At 37.5% G+C, this 19,946-nt stretch overlaps 1 long non-coding RNA gene across 3 annotated transcripts; it reads right to left on the reverse strand.

Moving 5' to 3' along the window:
- Positions 1 to 1,406: 1,406 nt before the first annotated feature.
- Positions 1,407 to 18,273, reverse strand: LOC144367219 (uncharacterized). 3 transcript variants are annotated; one of them, XR_013426551.1, is made up of 6 exons: positions 17,799 to 18,273; positions 16,051 to 16,102; positions 15,187 to 15,217; positions 11,259 to 11,328; positions 9,649 to 9,718; positions 1,410 to 3,442 (listed from the first exon to the last, which is right to left on the reverse strand). It is a non-coding gene; the product is annotated as an uncharacterized LOC144367219 (long non-coding RNA). The 3 variants fall into 3 exon arrangements; XR_013426550.1 differs by having other exon boundaries at positions 1,407 to 3,442; positions 15,187 to 16,102; XR_013426549.1 differs by having other exon boundaries at positions 1,411 to 3,442; positions 15,187 to 18,273.
- Between the last annotated feature and the right edge of the window lie 1,673 nt (positions 18,274 to 19,946).

Here is a 19,946-nt window from a genome sequence, read left to right on the forward strand (position 1 = left end):
ATTCAGCTGTTCACAAGGGACCCCAAAGACCCAGGGCATGTCTCTTTCCATTTGCTAAAACCCAAGATGTGCCTTTCATAGTGAATGAGTTCAAATGACCATCTGGCATCTGATGTCTATGAAGTTTGCTTTTCTCTCTTCTGTAGGCAGCAATTCTATGAAAATTTTAAAACTTTTTTAAGATTGAGATGAATCTACATGTAGGCTCACTATTATAATAATACAATGTGATGTATAGTTGTTAGAACAGACTTTTAAAATAATGGCTTGATAAATTACTTGTCTATTTCTAAAATCATGGAGGGTCAGGGACATCCTAAATGTTTCAGTTATTCATTATTGTGTTTATTAGAAAATTCTATGTTTTTTTTTTTGTGTGTGTGTGTGTGTGTGTGTGAAATTGGAGGGGTTTTATTTTTTTAGGGATTTTTGAGCTATTTATCTGATTTTTAACTGGTTCATCTTCTCCTTTCACTTTTCTATTTCTTGTACAAATCAAATCAAATTAGTAGATCTGAGATAATTTTAAGTACCACGAATATGTTAAAAGGGGGGTTCCCATTGAACCACATAGCCTATGATGTTTGTTTCAAAATAAGAGCTTTTCCAAAGTGGTAATGACAATTGAAGTTTTCAGGGTCAATTTTCTATTTGAACATCAATTCCAGCTACCATCATTTCAGATGATTCTCAAAAAGCCCTAAAAGGCAAGTGAGTAAGATATTATCATAAACCTATGTATAAAGGAAATGAGATTCAGGAAAGTTTAGTAATTTTTTTAAGGTGACATAGTTTGTAAGGGGCAAAGTAAGATCTCAGAAGTGGTTCCTCTAACCAAGAGTGCCTCTGTCATCTCCAGGAACCAGGACAAGAGTACAAATGGAAGCTTATATGTCAGACATCTGAACATTTAAAAGTTATCAAATAACAATCTTTTTCTTTGAACCTAGGGATGCTTAGCCACTGATCCACAACCTCAGCCCTTTTTTGTATTTTATTTAGAGATAGGGTCTTGCTAAGTGGCTTAGGGCCTCACTAAGTTGCTGAGGCTGGTTTTGAACTTACAATCCTCCTGCCTTAGCCTCCTGAGCTACTGGGATTACAGGCATGTGCCACCACACCTGGCACTCACAAACTTTCAAATGCAGTATGTTTTAGTCTTCTACCTTGGCAAGCATTTCTTCACAATGAAAAAATAGAGAAGCAAGTAGAAAATAAGCTAAAATTTATATATATACTTACATTCAACTGGGTAAAGTATCAAACAGACAGTTACTATTGAACATGTCTAAATTTTATATTGATAGGCCAGAAATATTTGAATGAGCAATAAAATTACATATATATATATATATATTATTCACACATATGTATATGTATATACATATATATATACACACATGGATATTATGTGTACACATAGATCTAAATGTATATGCATACACACACACACGCACACTGGAGAGATAAAATACTCATTATTTGTATTCATCCATAAAATTTATTTATCTTACCTTTATTTCAGCAAAGTCATTAATAACATTATGATAAAAAATTTCACGTAATCTGTGTTCTGTCCTCAGTAATACCAAATTTATTAACTTTTCTTAAACCATTGAGAAATAATCATTTTATTAATTTCAATTTGGAGAGATTTTGCTATAGGAAGTGGAATTGTCAGTAGAAAAAGCAATACTTAGATTTAGTAACACACCATGAGTTTTACATTAATGGAGTCATATATGAAGATTACCTTCATTGCAGAAAATATTAGGAAGTATTGGATGTTCATCATATAAACTATCACTCATATTATGATTTCATTATCTCTTAGAGCAGTATCTAGAGTGATACAGTATTTTCCATGTCCTTTCAATTTTTTTCAAGAGTTTGACTATTTAAGGAAAAAAGCCAAAAATTTTGCATTATGCTATTCAATTTACTAAAAATCTCTTTTCATTTGAGACTACTTCTTGTTGCTTCTTTGCTGTGGTCATATAAATGTTTTTCTTTCCTTGTTTTTGCTTTCATATTTTTTATTTACATTTAATTTTGCTTTTGCATATATCACACATGACTCCTTTAAATATAAAAAAAATTCTCTATATAACTTAAAAGTATTTTAAGCCATTTTTGTAAATGAAATAACCAAGCTTAGAACTATTTGAGTGTTTTGTAATCTTTTATGACATTATATAGCAACTTAGAGTTTATACCAAATAACCATGTGTAGCACAAATTCAATTAATTTCATTTTCTACCAACATCTACAGTCTCCTTTTGAATTTTCTATCATTTTTCTTAACTGGTGAATCTCTTATCTTATGTAAGTTAAATCTAATCGCTCTAACAGCATTTAGTTAACAGTCTCTTATTCATCTTCGAGTAGATTTAAGGTCAAATTTTATATGTTTCATATTTAGGCAGATCTAGAGAAGAGGGCACATGATCTTTGAAGTGTTACAAAAAAATATCATCATTATCAGTTGATGTCATATCTCCTGGTAACAAATTTAAAATATGCACGTAATGTGACGTAAAGAATGTATCTACTTCCACTGCCACCTTCATTTTTCTCTAATCAACCACTTTAGTGCCATCACTACTAATTAATGCTCTTGACATTCTTAAATCAGTGCCTAACTTTGAAAGATGTTTTCTGCTATTCTTCAATTATAAAATTATCTCAAATGTAAAAACTGGAATTTTCATGTATTTTTATTTTTTTCTTTTCTTTCCAAAATTATATGCAATAAATTCTCTATTTCAACATCATTTTGGTCACTTGCATGATCTAGTTGACCTGCATAATATTTCCCATTTCATCCATGATTTCTTCTCCTATTTTATAATACCTTTGCAATAGTCAGGTTTTACTGCAATAACAAATAGCCCCCACTTCTCAGGGCCTTCCAAGAATAAACACTTATTTTTGCTCACTGAGATCTTAGGTAGAACTGTGAAAAGAGTGGGCCTCTCTAAACTGTTCTGGACTCCTCTGAGCTCCAATTGAGTCCACATATCGTCATATTTCAGGACCCAGGATGAAGAAGCACCCATGATCCAGGGCCTGTGGTTCTCATAGAAGAAGTAGAAAATCATGGATTGATAGAGACAAGCCAAACCATATAGGCATATTTAAAACTTCTGCTTGGACAAGCATATATCATGTCCAGTCACATTCCCCTGCCCAGAAAAATACCGGGCCAACCCAGAAGTCAATAGGGTAGAAAAGCATATTCCAACTAGAGGAAAGCAAAGCAAGGACAGGGAAAGCATGAATAATTGTAAACAAACAGTACTATCAAGACCATGCTCTTGATCACAAATATTTGCTTTCTTCCTGAGAACCAAAGTCCCATCCAATCAATTCTTTGGGCTTCAAGCCCAGGATCCCATGGTGTCCATTAAATCAGGTTGCATCTTCTTTTGATCTGGAGACCTATAAATTTAAAAGACAAATCAGTGCTCCCTTTCCCACCTCCATATGCACATTCAGCATGCAGCAGTAAGTCAAGAACAGGAAACCTCAATGAATACTTCTGTTCAGAAAGAGAGGAATGGAAAGCACCAGTTCACAGCTATTCTGAAATCTCACTGAGAAAATACTGCAGGTAGAAACTGTTCCAGGGCCCACTCCCATTCCCTGGGAGCACTGCCCCCCATCTACTTCCTCCACTCTGCAGGAGTTCCATTCTCTTTTATTTCCATCCTTAGCCATATTGGAAAAGGGCATTGGAAAATACCATCTCCTAGTGGTCAAGCAGCTTCCTAACCCTGCTTCCTGTCCCTACAAAGTTATCTTACATCATAGTAAAGTCTCTGTTAGTCCATGCTAAAAGCACTTTTGGTAACATAGGTCTATTTTAAATGTTGGAGTGTTTGGTTTGCTTATTTTTTAATCTATTTGATTCTAGTCTACTTCTTTGTTAATAGCCACATGCACAATTATTTTCAACTCATGTACCTCCCTCTCTGGTGTACTTTCCTCCCTTAACTACAGGAACCTTTAGCTTGTCAGACCTCAGTGGGACAGTGCTCTCCTTTTTTGCTCTAAGCTATTCTGTCCAACTGAAATAATTCACTGGGAGCCACATTATTAATCCAACCAAACATCTGAACCAGAGGTGTGAGCCATGGATCTGATTTGGTCTTATTCCCAGGCTGTTTTAGCGGCTACATTCCCTTGCCCTCAGGTTATTTGTTAAAATGAGAAATTGTTTTTTGTTTTTGTTTTTGTTTGGGGGAGCGGGGGCGGGGGCAAAGCAGTAGCATATATTAAATCAGCAAATCCCAGAATTTTTTGGTTCTCCCTTTCCCCTTTCATTCCTCATTGTTAACAATTCTTTTCTCAGCTTATCATTTTCATAGTTTCTGATCAAATGCGGGTAATAATCACCCACAACATTCTGTCTCAAAGCCCTGTGACACAAAACCACAAACTCAATGGGTACCAAACTATCCACCTAGGATAGTTTTGCCAAGTGTTTCATTAATGCATACTGCGGCTGTTGTTTTTCCAGATCCCTATTATAATTTGCTCACTACCTGAAGCAATGACACATCTCTGAAGGTTTTGTTATGGTAAAACCCACTCTTGATACCATCTCCTATATTAATCAGCTTTTGTTGTTACACCAACCACAAAAAAAAAAAAAAAATCTGTAGCTTTTAACAACTGGCACTGATTTCTTGCCATGTTGCTTGAAGTCTATGGGTTAGAACAGTTCTGCTGAGTTCTACTGGCTCCACAGGTTCTTCGGGGCTCCAGTGGGATTCTGATTGGCCTGACAGATCTTGTCTACCTGAGATCCAGGATGAAGGACCACCCACTACTTCAGCATGTTTTCCCCATGGGAGAGGGCATAAGATCAAAGGGGAAGTAAAGACAAGTCACAGAAGCACATTGAAAGTTTCAGCTTGGATTTTATGACAGTCATATCCATAGATCAAAGTGAGTCATATGGCCCAATTCTAGGTTAGAGGAGTAAGGAATTTATCATGCCTTCAACAATGCATCACAATGAAGGGGAGGAATCAAATAACTAGAAATAAATAATATAACCTATCACTACCATTGATCATGTCATTTTGAATTCTCCATTCTAGATAGTTAACATCTGTTTCATTTTTAAACACATATACATCATTGCATTAAGTTCTTCAATATGAAGAGCAAGTAGAAGAGACTTGGTCTTGTGGCAATAAATTCCAGAGCCTGAAGAAATGCCAGATAGAGGCATATTGACTTTCAAGGTCTATACTTCTCTCCTCAAGTTCCAGCTGCAAATATTTTACAGACTGATACCAGACAGTCCCCAGGCTGCACTTCTCTATAATATAAACCTGAGTGGCAGCTAAACATATGGGTTAACAGCAGCTACCCACATTAAGACAATAAAGTTAATTCTAGACCCCTTCTAAAGGTGGGGATATGGCTTCCCACTGAAGGTTTTCAGGCAGGACTATAGGGTGTAGGGTACCTAAAGGTGAAGGAGAGGGAAAAGCAGATTGAGACAGTGAGATGAGAGAGACCAAGGAATGTAGGGAGGCACAGAGGACACTCATTGATAGGAAGGAGACCTGCGTTCTTACAGAGTAATGGAGAAGAGAGAGTTTAAGAAGGTATTTTTTAAAATATATTTTTTCAGTTGTTGATGGACCTTTATTTCATTCATTTATTTATATGCGGTGCTGAGAATTGAACCCAGTGCTTCACACATGTGAGGCAAATGTTCTACCACTGAGCCATACCCCTAGCCCTTAAGAAAGTAGTAATCAATGCTAAGAAATTGCTGTTGAGTTACAGGTTAATGAGGAACATTAAGGAACATTAGCACTCATCAGAAGAAATCTACTATCAAAATTAGAACCATGTGCCTTGAAGACAGAACACATTTACAGACATTTCCATCTTAAATATTGAAGTGTTCATCTAGTCCCAAATTAAGGACAGTAGACATATTGAGCAAAGGTTACCATTTATCGGGAGAGGATGAGGCTGTATCAGGTGCCTGGGAAGAGACTGGTATACCACACCTGGGTAATCTTTGTACAAAATTTCACAACCAGTGAGGGATAACAAACAAGTACTATGGACAGGGATACAGTCGAAGGGCCTAGAAGACTGAAAAAGAGGAGATGGAGAGACTAAGATATTAACACAGTCTTGGTCTACTTGGTCACAGTTTTCCATGTGCCCAGCCCAGGGAACATCCTTAAATCTTTATCCTTTAGTTATGTTGCAGGGGTTTTGAACATAGCTAAAACCTACACAATCACAAAGTGTGCTGTGCTCCAGTTCTGCTGTGTCTGTCTGCTGCTAGGAAATTTTTGATATAAATAACTTAAAATGCCTCAGAGAGATAGAGAAGAGAGGATCATTATCTTTTTCTGTCTAGGCTGCACAGATACAAAGTCCTCTTCACAAATGCCATACAGCAAGCAGCTGACCCAGAAATACAAAGACTGACTTGCAAAACCATTATTGTGCTTATTTGAGGAAAAAACCTTGCTAGATATTAAACCAAGAGGGAGCCTTGGCCTCACTCCATGGTACAACAGTCTTACTAGTTAAAATTTGTAATGTGGCATATTAGAAGGTATTTTATGAGTAGTGCAACCATATAATTTATAATACACACAAAGACTATTGTCAGAGTACAGGAAGGTACTAGTAATTATTGAAGGACAATGGGGAGACACCAGGAGGGCTGGTGTATGTGTTAGATAGCTTCCAAAGATGGCCTCTCTCCATAGTCTGTGCAGGTGTTGCTCTTCCTATCTAGAGATGGAGTCTAGTTCCTCTCCCTTTGAATCCTGAACTGGCCATGGGACTTAGTCTAACCAACAGATTTCAGTGGAAGAAATGTGCCATTTGCAGACCTATCTTATGCTTGGTGGCTGCTACTCCTTTCTCTTCTTTGCTGTGAAGAAGTCCAGAACCTAAAGGATTCAAGCACACAAGGGATCCTCAATCAAACTACTTGGAGTACAAAAGGACCACCCCAGTGTACTATAGAATCATGAGAAATAATAAATCGTTGTCTTAAAGCACAACTTTTTGGAATGGTTTGTTATGCAGCAATCTATGCAGGATGATCACCATCCTGCTAGATAACAGTTTATCGCATACAACATTGCTTAAATTAGTATTCACCCATAAAAGCTCCACGTTCAATTTCACCACAATTTGAGAGTCCTTACAGAGGTAAAACCCAAGAGATCTGAAAGCACAAGCCCAGTTGCCAGATGTGTAATGATGTGACCTTGAGCATGGGCAACTACATTTAAAAATTGTTCCCTCAACAATTTCTCCAGAGTTTGCAAGGAGAAACCAATGTTAATATTTGCACTGATTTCTACTTTTTTTTTCTTTTTAAATATCTTGCCCAATTGTTTCTGATAACAAGTTTAACTTTGGATGTTCAGGTATCTGTTTACAAACTTGTTGTCTTTGCTAAGTAGTTTGAAAAGTCAAATAAATCTCTCTTACCCAGATCCCTTTAAAATTCCTGACAGTAAGGTCCTGAAAAGCTTGTCATTCAGCAACAACAGTAGGTGAGTCTTACTGTGACACTGAATAAAGCAATTGTAGCAGGGCAGAAATGGGGAGCAGGGGACAGCCTCTGCTGAGGTAGAGCACTCCCAGCCTCTACCCATGTGGTACTTGCAGCAACAGCTAATAAAACAAAATTCTGAAAGCTCATGGTACCCTTTAGGAAACCAGCTTCCTCCTATAGAAGAAATAAGTTTTGTCTGGGAGGTGACAGCAGTTGGAGATGAGCTATGCTACAATGCAAGTAAAAATCATTTCTGCAAGTCTCTAAATATAACCAAGCACTAGAACATGATGTGAACAGGGAGGAAGGCCAGTATGACCTAGTGAAAACTCTTCATGCAAGAATATTACAAAATTATACCTTCATAGTTTGCTTTCAGTGAAATTTTCAAGTAGAAATCATTTGAGTAATGGCTTTAAGGAATAGATAAACATTATCTGAAATAAGTACATCCAATTAAAAGAATGGATACTTCTACCTGCTTGACAAATCCTTCACAAATAGAACAAGAGCAAACTTGAGCACAGATGTTTTTGCTATTTTTAGAATTTTCCAACCAGGGATGCCTGACTTATTGCAGTTTTTATTAGTTTGGTCAGCCACTCTAAAAATAGAAAGCAAAAGGAACTATAGAAAAATAAAATTAATGATTTCTAGTAGAATCTACATATTGTTAGTGAACATCAAAGAAGGATCATTGTATTACATGCTTTGGGGAGAAACAGTTTGGGATGAAAATGTTTTGATCTGCCAAGCTAACATCTATTGCACACTTTTGACAACCCGACAGCTTAATGTACTATTGCTACCTATCAGTCAAGGTAAAAACAAACAAAAAACCCAAAACAATATAAAACCAAAACAATTATAAAACTGAAAAGTAATCTGGTGCAATGATCATGTATGTTCATACTCCTTCTGCTATTTTTTTCTCCTTTACTGATTGTTTGCAAACTCAGTTCTTTCATCTGCTTTGGCCGCCAGTGAGCCTTGGTTAATTCACAGTCATTTTATTCTGATTGAAAGGCATTTCACTTATGTGGCCTCTGAGTCCTGCAGCCCAGAAAACCAGGGTGACTTGCTCTACAACATCCCTAGGAAAGAGAACACGGGCTCTAGAGACTCGGAGACTTAGGCTTGAATGTGGGCTCTGCCACATGCCAATATGTCATCTTGGATTTTTTTCATCCCAGATTACTACGGGGGGGGGGGGGGCATTTTCTGAACTTCAGCACAAGGAAGAGGTACCAAAGTTGAATCTGGAAATAACCCTGAATGGAGAAGAAAAAGAAGAGTTTGGTGAAGCATAATCATCCAGAATTTATATAGAGGACCAAAGAGGTACAATTTGGTAAAATATGTGTAGTAGACTTTCTGAACTTTTCACTGAAGAATATGCTATTAATACACAAAATGAAAATCCACAAGGCCAAACAAGGAACAACTAGGAGCTGTAGTTGAACACACCTTTTGCAACTTACACAATACTAAAAGGAGTTCAAGGTCTAACCAGCTAAAATGGAGAGACTGGTTCATTCAGCAGAGATTCCAGAGCTACTTAATTTAGCTCTAAGTAGAATAGAAATTACTCTAATAAGGACTAGTGTCCTTTAAAAGCTTTAAGTAACGTCAAAAAAAGAAAGCTGGTCTTTAATTAATTTAATTACCTTAATTCTATACAAATATAGAACAATAAACTCTATAGACATTCAACAATGTAAGGGTCACAATGTCCAGCACCCAATCAAAAATACCACACATGATAAATAGCAGAAAAAAATGTGACTGATAATTAGAAGGAAAATAAGTCAATAGAAATTTATACAGAAATGACAGAGATGATGAAATTAATAAACAAGAATATTGAAAACAGCTATTATAAGTATGCCAAAGAATTTAGGGGAAGATGTAGACATAATGAAGAGTGGAAGATAGTAAAATAAATAACTAAATGAAACTTCTGTCATAAAAAAAAATATATCTCAAATGGAAAATTCAGTGGATAAAGTTATCAGAGATTAAAGGTTGAACACTATTTAAATAAAGTCAGGGGCTGGGGATGTGGCTCAAGCGGTAGCGCGCTCACCTGGTATGCGTGCGGCCCAGGTTCGATCCTCAGCACCACATACCAACAAAGATGTTGTGTCCACGGAGAACTAAAAAAAAAAATAGATGTTAAAAAATTCTCTCTCTCTCTCTCCTCTCTCACTCTCTCTTTAAAAAATAAATAAATAAATAAATAAATAAATAAATAAATAAATAAAGTCAGTAAACTTGAGGACAGATCAGTGTGAACTATCCAAAATCAAACAAAGGGGTTTCAGTGACTATAACATTATATCAGTAGTGTAACATATGTATACTGAAATACCAGAGAAGGGAAAAATTATTTGTAGAAATGATGATCAGAAATTTTCAAAACTTGAAAGCAAGAAACCTAGAGATCAAGAAAAAAAACTTCAGGCAGAAGTTTTATTATTTTTTTCAATAAGAAAACCACATCAAGCCACATCATTATCAAATTGATATAAACAAGTGAAAAAAAGGAAATCATAAAAAGTCACCAATGGAAAAAATATATCACACACAGGAGAATAAAGATAAGAATGTCAAACTTCCTATCAGAAACAATTAAAGCTAGAAGACAACATAATAAATCTTTGATGTCCTGAAGGAATTAAAAAAAAAAAAAAGCCTGCCTGGAATTCTATACCCAGTAAAAATTTCCATCCAAAATGAACATAAAGGGGCTGGGGCTATAGCTCAGTGGTAAAGCACTTGTCTCCCAGGTATGAGGCTCTGGGTCCAATCCTCAGCACCACATAAAAATAAATGAGTAAATAAACTATTGTGCCCATCTACAACTAAAAAAAAATTTTTTTTAAATAAAATAAAATAAATATTTTGAGAAAAGCAATAGGAAGTATCTCAAAGGAATAAAGGACATTGGAAATGATAAATATTAAGTTAATATAAAATACTCTTATTATATTTTAATAATTACATGTTTGTATAATTATTTCTTTAAATCTTTTTTAGATGCTGATAGACCTTTATTTTATTCATTTATTTATATGTGGTACTGAGAATTGAACCCAGTGCCTCACAAATGCTAGGCAAGCGCTCTACCACTGAGCCACAACCCCAGCCCCTTATGTAATTATTTATTTAAAAAAAAAAAAAAAACCATGGGGCCAGGGTTTTGGCTCAGTGGCAGAGCGCTTGCCTAGCATTTGTGAGGCACTGGGTTTGATTCTCAGTACCACATATAAATAAATGAATAAAATAAAAGTCCATCAACATCTAAAAAAAATCTTTAAAAAAAACATATTATGGTACTTATGGCATATGTAAAGAACACAGTTTATGTCAAAAATAATAGGATAAGAAAGTACATTATTACAAGTTTCTAAGCATGAAGTGGTAAGATAGCATTTATAGTTTGTTATGCTTTGGATCTGGAATGTCCCCCAAAATCTCACCTGTGCAGAGGTGGAGCTTTGGGGAAATAATTGGATCATGAAGGTTCTGACCTCTTCAGTGGATTAATGTATTCATGGCTGAAAAACTACCAGGAGATGGGTGGGACCTAATTCAAGGAAGTAGGTCACTAGGGGTGTGACCTGGAAGAATTTATCTTTTCTCTCTGGTCCCGAACCACCACCCATTCTTGTTCCCACAGCAGAGCAGATTTACCTTCTGCCTTGATGTTCTACCTCACCTCAGGCTCAGAGCAATGGAGCTGACTGATGAGGGACTCCAATCTCTGAAATAACAATGGGCCAAAATAAATTTTCCTCCTCCAAGTTGTTTGTGTCAGGCATTTTACACAGCAACTAAAAGCCAACTAACACAAAGTTTAACTGTGATAAGTTAAAAATACAAAGAGCAAACCCCAAAGGAGCCATTAAAAACCAAATCAAGTGTAGCTGATCCACAACAAGGAATATAACATGAAATATTTGAAAATAGCTAATTCCTTGAAAGAGAAAACAGAAAGAGAGGAAGAGCAGAGAGAAAAAAAGACAAATAGAAAACAAATAGTAAGATGATGAGTTAAAACAACTTCACCAAGCAATCCATTAAATGTAAATGTTCTAACTGCTCCAATTAAAAGAAAGAGATTGTCATCCTGAAAGAAAAGAAAAAACAAGAAAAGCAGGACCCCACGGTGTGCCTATTATAAGACATATACTTTAAATATAAAGAAGAAATAGGTAAAAAATCAAAGGACAAAAAATACATATTAGGTATATACCAAATTAGAATAAAGGTAGAATAGCTACATTAATATAAGACAAAATAGACTTCTGGATATATATATATATATATATATATATATATATATATATATATATATAACAAAGATAACCATTTTATAGATAACTATCTTACACATCTTATGTTTCCAATGTGGTAATAAAGGAGCAAAATGATATGAAATGATGTTGAAGAAATTGAGTATAGGATCAGACCATGTAGATTTTTACAAAATAATAGGAAGGTGTTAACAGGTTTTTTAACAAGGGCACAATTTCATTTACATTTAAAGAAAATCTTTGAGGGGAGAAAGGATTGCCCAGGGAAACAAATGCACACAGGAAGCCTAGTTAGAGCTAGCACAGAAGTCTAAATGATAGACAAGGGTGATTTGAATGAGAGTAGTGATTTAAAAAAAACTAAGTGAAACGAACAACTTCGATATTTTTTTAAAAGTTTGAAAGATATAATAAAAGTTTAAAAGACATAACGTCTCACTGGTTGGGTATAGAGTTAAAGAAGATGGAAAGACATGACTCAGGTTTGTGGTATGAACTACAGGATGAAAACGATGTCATTTTCTGAAATAAGAGCAGACTAGAGGAACAGGCAGTTGCATTCTGAGACTTTCAAATGGAAATAGCAAGGAGGCAAATAAATGCATAAGTCAGAAGGGAGCAAAGAAAAAGCAGAAAATAAAATTGAAGAGTCATCAGCATGGAAATGGTGTGGAATCCATAAGATGGATGAATTTGCCAAGGAAGAGAAAGGAGAGTGATTGAGTCCTGGAGCACTCTGGTGTTTAGAATTAGGGCAGAGGGAAACCATGGAGAGATCAATAGTATGAGAGACAAAATGACAAGGTCACATATATACCTCCATTTATATCAGAAGAAAAGAGTAGAGACAATATTACAGAGACGGAAATGAGTACTTCCAATAATAGAATGATAATAGAATGCTCAGATTTGGGAATCACAACAAGCACCAAGCAATAAGAAATCTTCAAGGAGACATGTTATATAACATCAGACAAAGAGAAATTCTTAAAAGCAATCAGAGAATAAATAAATGTTTAAAAAAATCAGAAAAGCTAGATGAGTCACAAAGGAATGATGAGACAGCATGTCTGGGGTTTTGTTTGTTTGTTTGGTATCAGGGATTGAACCCAGGGGCACTTAACCACCAAGCCACATCTCCAGCCCTTTTTTATATTTTATTAGAGACAGGGTCTTGCTGAGTTACTTAAGGCCTCTCTAAGTTGCTGAAACTGGTTTGAATTCACCATCCTCCTGCTTCAGGATCTCTAGGATTACAGGCATGTACCACCATGCCCAGCTGACAGCATGCTTTTAACCCCAACAATGGAAGCCAAAACTCAGTGGAACTATATCTTCCACCATGCTGAGAAGAACTAGCCATTAAGCTGTAACTGTAGACAGAAAACATTAAGTGCAAAATGAAGGCAATTTCAAACCAAAATGTAAACATACATAAATACATAAGAAAATTATACAAGGGAAAAAAACAAGAGTGACTTACCCTGTCAGATATGAAATATTATGAAGATACAGTAATTAAAATAGCTGAATAAATGGCAAATGATTAAGCCCACACATGAACAGCCAAATGTAGTGCCCCCCCAATGCAGTTTTGGGGGGTATGGTACTAGGGATTTAATCTAGGGGTGCTTTACCATTGAGTCACATCCCTGGAGGTCTCACTAAGTTGCTTAGGGCCTCGCTAAGTTGGCAATTCTGGCTTTGAACTTGGAAGCCTCCTGACTCAGCCTCCCGAGTCGCTGGGGTTACAGGGATGCATTGGGCCCAGGAAAAAAAAAAAAAAACTGTAATTCTTAATAAAGTTAGCTCAGACATTCATTAGGAAAAAAGATAGACTATTCAATAAAAATTTCAAGACAACTGTATAGGCACTTTAAAAAGAAATCAGGATCGCTACCATATTATACCCCCCGCAAATATGCCAGAAAGATCAAAGATCTAAATGCAAAGAAGAAAAAAATGAAACCTTAAAAGTGCTAGAAAAAAAATGAGAAACTTTAAATTTTAGAATGAGAAAAACTTAATTATCACCTATAAAAGAAATGACTATAAAAGAAAAAACAGTAAATTTGACTGCATAAAAAATAAAAAAGTTTGGCATGTTAAATGTTTTAATCAGCTTTTTCACCCCTGTGAATAAAAGACCTGACCAGAACAATATCAGAGGAGGAAAAGTTTATTTGGGGGCTCACAGTTTTAGCAGTCTTAACCCATAGACAGCAGGTTCCATTCCTCAGTTCTCAAGGTAAGGCAGAACATCACCGCAGAAGAGTGTGGCAGAGGGAAGCAGCTCATGCAATGATCAGAAAGCAAAGAAGGAGATTCCGCTTGCTAGATACAAAATATAAACCCCCAATGACCCACCTCCTCCAACCACACCCCACCTGCCTCCAATCTTCACTCAATTAATCCCATCAGGTGATTAATTCACTGGTTGGGTTAAGGCTCTCACAAGCCCATCATCTCCCCTCTGAACCATCTTGCATTGTCTCACATGTGAGCTTTTGGGAGGGACACCTCACATCCAAACAATAAGAGTAAAGAAACTCTGTAAAGTAAATAAACAAACTACAGTGGGGGGAAGAAAAGACAAATATACTAATGCTGAAGTTTTTGAGGAAACCAATAAATGACACCCCTCTACCCTTCCTTATTTCAAACTGAGAAATAAAATTTCAGATATATGGGATAAATGTCTAGATATCCATCAGACAAGATGAGGACTACAGTTGTTAATTTTGTCTTATATACTGGAAATTTGCTAATAAAGTCGATTTTAGGTACTTTAACCACTAAATAAATAAATAAAAGGTAACTATGTAAAGATGATGGGTAATTTGTTTAATTGCAGAAATCATTGCTCTGTGTATGTGGTGTGAAAACATCATATCTATACTTTAAACATATATGACTTGGGCTGGGGATGGGGCTCAAGCGGTAGCGTGCTCGCCTGGTATGCTTGCGGCCCGGGTTCAATCCTCAGCACCACATACAAACAAAGATGTTGTGTCCGCCGAGAACTAAAAAAAAAAAAAAAATTAAAATTCTCTCTCTCTCTCTCTCTATCTCTCTCTCTCTCTCTCTCTCTCTCTTTAAAAAAATAAATAAACATATATGACTTTAAAAAGAAGGAAAAGAAATAGCAACTTTATTTCTGGTAAAGTCTTAGTTGTAATGCTCAGTAAGAAGACCAGATGGGCCTGTTAGCAGGACCCCAGGTTGAGACAGGTCCTGAAAAGCATGACATGCTTGATACATAATATCAACACTGACTTTCTGTCTTCAACCCACCAATCTCTTACCTCTTTCAGGAACTTTATGCTTATTTCTCATCTGCAAAGAAATGAGCTTTGTTAGATATTCTCAGGTTGGTTCCTTTTCAGTAGTCACACCTCAGTTCAGATCTGTATTCCTCACAGAGACCTGCTCAATACCTGCCTGAAGTTGGCCTCCTACCTTCATCCCAATTATCACAGTCACAACTTTTCCTATTTATTTATTTGAGTAGCTATAGGATATTTCTTTTCCACTAAAATATAAGCTCCATTAGAACATAGGTTTGTCTTATTCATCATTGTGTCTCCAGAACAGTACCCAGCACAGATTATGTGTTTAATAAATATTCACCAACATAGACAGAAGGTGTGCTGGCACAGCCTAGAAGGGTCTGGATCTTGGAGACATGTGGGACTAAAAAGTCACATTTAAAAAAAAAAAATTATAAAGAAAATAACCTGGTAGAGGGGTTAGTCCCATATGGCAGGAACTCAAATATGTAAAAGGAGAGCAAAAGTTAAAGCTGAAAATATAAGCAGAGAGTAAGATCATAAAGGAGTTTTGCTCCAAATTTGGGCATTTAATAGTCAGATTTACATTTTGAAAAAGTTCTTCATCCCTGACATTAAATAAAGTCTATGGCTAGGCTAATTTCTCAAAAAAAAAAAAAAAAATCAATGAATGAGGGCTGGGGTTGTGGCTTAGCGGTAGAGCACTCGCCTAGGGCGTGCGAGGTGCTGGGTTTGATCTTCAGCACCACATAAAAATAAATAAATAAAAGTAAAGGTATTGTGTCCAACTACAACTAAAATATATATATATATATCAATGAATGAACTCAATATGGAGAATGGGTTTGAGAGGAGCACTCGCAGAGGTGGTGGACCAACCCCAAATCTTCTACAGTCGCTTGAGAAATGTTGGCTGCCTTCAGGAAGTACCCTGCAATGGAGAGAAGTGCTTAGATATAAACCCACAAAGGTTGATCCCTCTTCCCTTGCCCCCTGATCATGTCTCTTCACACTTTCTGAAGGGCAGAAGTCACCATCCTGATCACACTCCCCACATGTCCCGCTGAGTGATTACTCTCCTGCACTTGGGAAAATCACAAAACAAAGGGAGTCTCACAAGGTAGAGAAAAAATACTGGGTTTGAGAGGATGTGGCAGGGAGGCAGAAAGGGACTAGGGCAAGTCTCTCCACCAAGGTGTCCTGTGGGAGCTGCAGTTACCATTCCGCAATGATCCACTTTGCTTGAGGACAACAGGAGGGAAGGCGAACAGGTTTTCTTTTCAGTGTCCTTCATTCTTCATCTCAAAATTGTCAAAGTCTCTTTTTCTGATTCTGCAACCTAATCATTAGCCCTAGACAGCCTTTGAGCATATCCCTATCTTTCAAACAAAGGCCTGTAAAAGAAATGGCAAGAACCACTCAAATGAATCTTTGGGCGAATCTACAAAATTCTGATTTTCCTCAAGGAGAAGGGCTCATTAAGTATAAGACCCTACATTCAGCCATGGCCCATGTTTACTAAAAACGAAAAGAGGGAAAACTCTACAAAGCTAGCTCCAGAAAAAGAGGGGAGTCCATCCTGTGTCAAACCACAATCCTAGAAATTGAATGTTTAATTCATAGAGTAAATTACAAGAGATTACTTGTACAAGTAGCTGCAATGTCCTTAAAATTATTCTTTAACTGAGGAAAAGTTTTTTGACCTTTGGAGAAAATGCTTGCTTCTAGCTATGACTAAAAAGAGATTTCCTTCTTTCTCTGTTGTGTTAAGAATCTTTTCTTCTTATAAAGAAGGCACCACAGTGATTTATAACTGTCATAAAAGCCTGGAATCCTTTTGAGGTTAAGCTACTCAGCTATTCAACTTTTACTACAGAAACTTTGAAATTCAAAAAGAAAAAATAATGTAAGTTTTTGAAGGACATGTGTTGCTGTAGGTGATCCTGTTAATTAAAAGTGATTGCCTGCTAGGAAATCATACTTTAAAAAGTTTCATGAATTTATTAGAACCCTGAAGGTATCTTTGTATGCACAGAGCTTTACATGCCATTTATGCAATTTTGTTTCAGATCTGCTTAAAGCCTTGCTGACACTCCCAGAGCAGCTAAAGCTCTGCTAGCATGCGTATGTGTTTTGGCTAATTGAATTATGTGAAAATACATACTAATGAAGCGTTAGCAGAGGTGTTTGCTGAGTAGACTCTGAGTCTAATTTCTTCTAAATTAGGAGCATCTTTTTGCAGCAGATTAATGTTTTAGGAAAGGCTGTCTCCTTATAGGGGAAAAAAAAACCATCAGTACATTGTCTAATATCGTGATTCATTTTTTGTATGCTAAAAAGCTTTCTGCACACCTGATGAGTATGTTGCATGGGAGAAATCTAAAAGGCTTTTCTAATAATTTTTAAAAGTGCACTGCTCCGGAAAGACCAATGGTGTGTAATTATCCAATCAAATTAATGAGCAAATTATTAATCTTCTCTTAAAACATTTGAGGCTCACCCCCCCCTTTTTTTTAATACACTTTTAAGAATGATTGTGTTTGGTTTGGTTGGGGTTTAATGAAGATTATTATTTAATGGTCCTATTTGGATTTTTTTGTTCCTCGTGTCTATTTGGAAAATATTACCTCGTAACATTTGTTGCTGTAATTCTGCGATCCCCTGATGCTGGTATTTGAGAAACACGCTCTGGAAACGCAGCGGTTGTTTTTCACGGGAACCCAGGGAGCTATCAAAGTCAGAGAACGTGCCTCTGTTTGCAGGAGAGGTGGGCAGGCAGCGAGATCCTGCGCGCTCCTCGCTCGCTGGCTGCGGCTGCGGGCGGGCAGCAATCAGCTAATTGCCTACGAGGAATGGGCAATCGGTGTGTGCTCTCCGCGGTCGCCTTGCGGGTCACAGACACCCGAGAGCGGCTGTTCTCTCAGTCTCATCATCGTCTTGTACCTTGTGGTCTGTTGCAGGGGATGGGGCAGAGCAAGAGGAGCGGGCAGGCAGCGCTCGTCACAGCGCGAGAGAAGCCAAGCCTTCAGCTGCCCGTGAGCGCTCAGAGCGAGCACCACCAGGCTCGGGGACAGGAACCCGTGAGAAAACAGCTCCCGCGCTCTGCTCTCCTGCGAGTGCTTTAGGACGCACGATAGCCTTTAGAAATAAATGTAATCAGAGACTAATCTGGAAATCGTCCATGCAGCAAAAATATCGGATGCTTGGAAACAGTACAGCAAGCCGTGGAAAACAATTCGGGGGGCCTGGGGGGGGGGGTTACATCTATAAGATCTAAGACAACATCCATACAGTATAAAATTAAATGTCACATCTATAGGTACGTGTGTGTCATTTGTGCAACCAAAGAGAGAATCGTCCTTCGTTATGAAAAGATGACCATCTTGATGGAAGTGGTGTGAGTCACGTAGGACCATGAAATCCGAAACAGAAAAGTTGCTTTTTCAGTTAAAAGTTAGAGTTACCAACCCCAGAAACCCTTAACCAGGTCTGTTTTCAGTTTCATCGCAGAGAGCGCCAAGCATCTTCTACGATCCCCACATCTCTCTTCCCCACCGTCTGGGAGAGTTCCCTGGCCAGCGGGCATTTCCGTTGCTGTGATTTTTCACTGGTCACACATGCCATATACCTCAGTAGATCCTTTTTACAATTCTTCTGCCTCCCTATCTGTAGTTTTCCCACAAATCTCCATCCTTTAGATTTTTTTTAGGACAGCTCCATCATATTTTAGAAGGGTTCAAAGCCAGGATTGAAAGAGTTCAGTCCAAAGTTCTTATTCTGCACTTTCTAGTCACAGGTTGCTTGTTCTGTCAGCCTCAGTTTCCAAATCTGCAAAATGGGCAAAAACAGACAAACCTGTCCTGCCTACCTTACAAGGTTATTGAGATGACCAAATGTGGAAAAGGCTAAAACTTAAAGTGAACTGACTGTATTCCTGAAGAGAAAAATACCTGTATGATCTTATCGGGTCTTCCCACTTCTTTAAAATTTAACATTGCTTTCCATACCATGTTAACAAACTAGTGTAACTACTAATTTCCTGAAAGACAAGCTGATCAGCCTTGAAAAGTAGCTCTAGGGTGGAAATGAACTTACAGGTAATTTTTAGTGTGTGTTCTTGGGATCAACACCTGGGAAAATGAAGGAAGAGGCGAGGGCAGGGGGGGACGTTGAGCTGTGAGGCCGACTCTGCAGTCCTCAACCCATCCTGCTTGGAGCTATGGGGCTGGAGTGCCCCTTCAGGATTGGCGTGAGGAGGCTGTAAGTTTTTTCTCCCTATTTGAACAGTCACTGGACTCAGGCATTCTCTGAAAGGGTTTCTTCAGCAAAGGCAAATGCCTAGAAGCAACTGACAGGCTAGGGTTTTCCAGCAGGAGGAAAAGTCCTCTGTTCTGAGCAGGGACCTGGGGAGCACCCATCACAACAGGCACCATGCTGATCTTTTGCTTTGGGCTTTTGACTTTTGGAATATGCCTGGTGCATTGTCCTGCTGGCAGAATATCTTGCTTTTCTGTGCTGGTTTTCAGGAATTTCCAGGAGTCAAAACATCCAGGCTTTAGGTATAATTCTGTACAGGTCTGAATTAGCTGAGCATTTTTAACAATTTGTGTGGCAGGTCCCTGGTAAAAAGCTAACTTACTCTCACACACTGTCTCTCTGCCCCTAACCTAGTGTTGTTTGAGTTACCCTCCGGGATCTGCTTCTTAAATCATCCTATCCTAACTTTACCCTAGTCTCACCCTTCAGAGGTCTATCTCTGGGTCTCAGACTTGACT

Source organism: Ictidomys tridecemlineatus, chromosome 10 (genome assembly GCF_052094955.1).
Source record: "Ictidomys tridecemlineatus isolate mIctTri1 chromosome 10, mIctTri1.hap1, whole genome shotgun sequence".
Lineage (NCBI taxonomy): Eukaryota > Metazoa > Chordata > Mammalia > Rodentia > Sciuridae > Ictidomys > Ictidomys tridecemlineatus.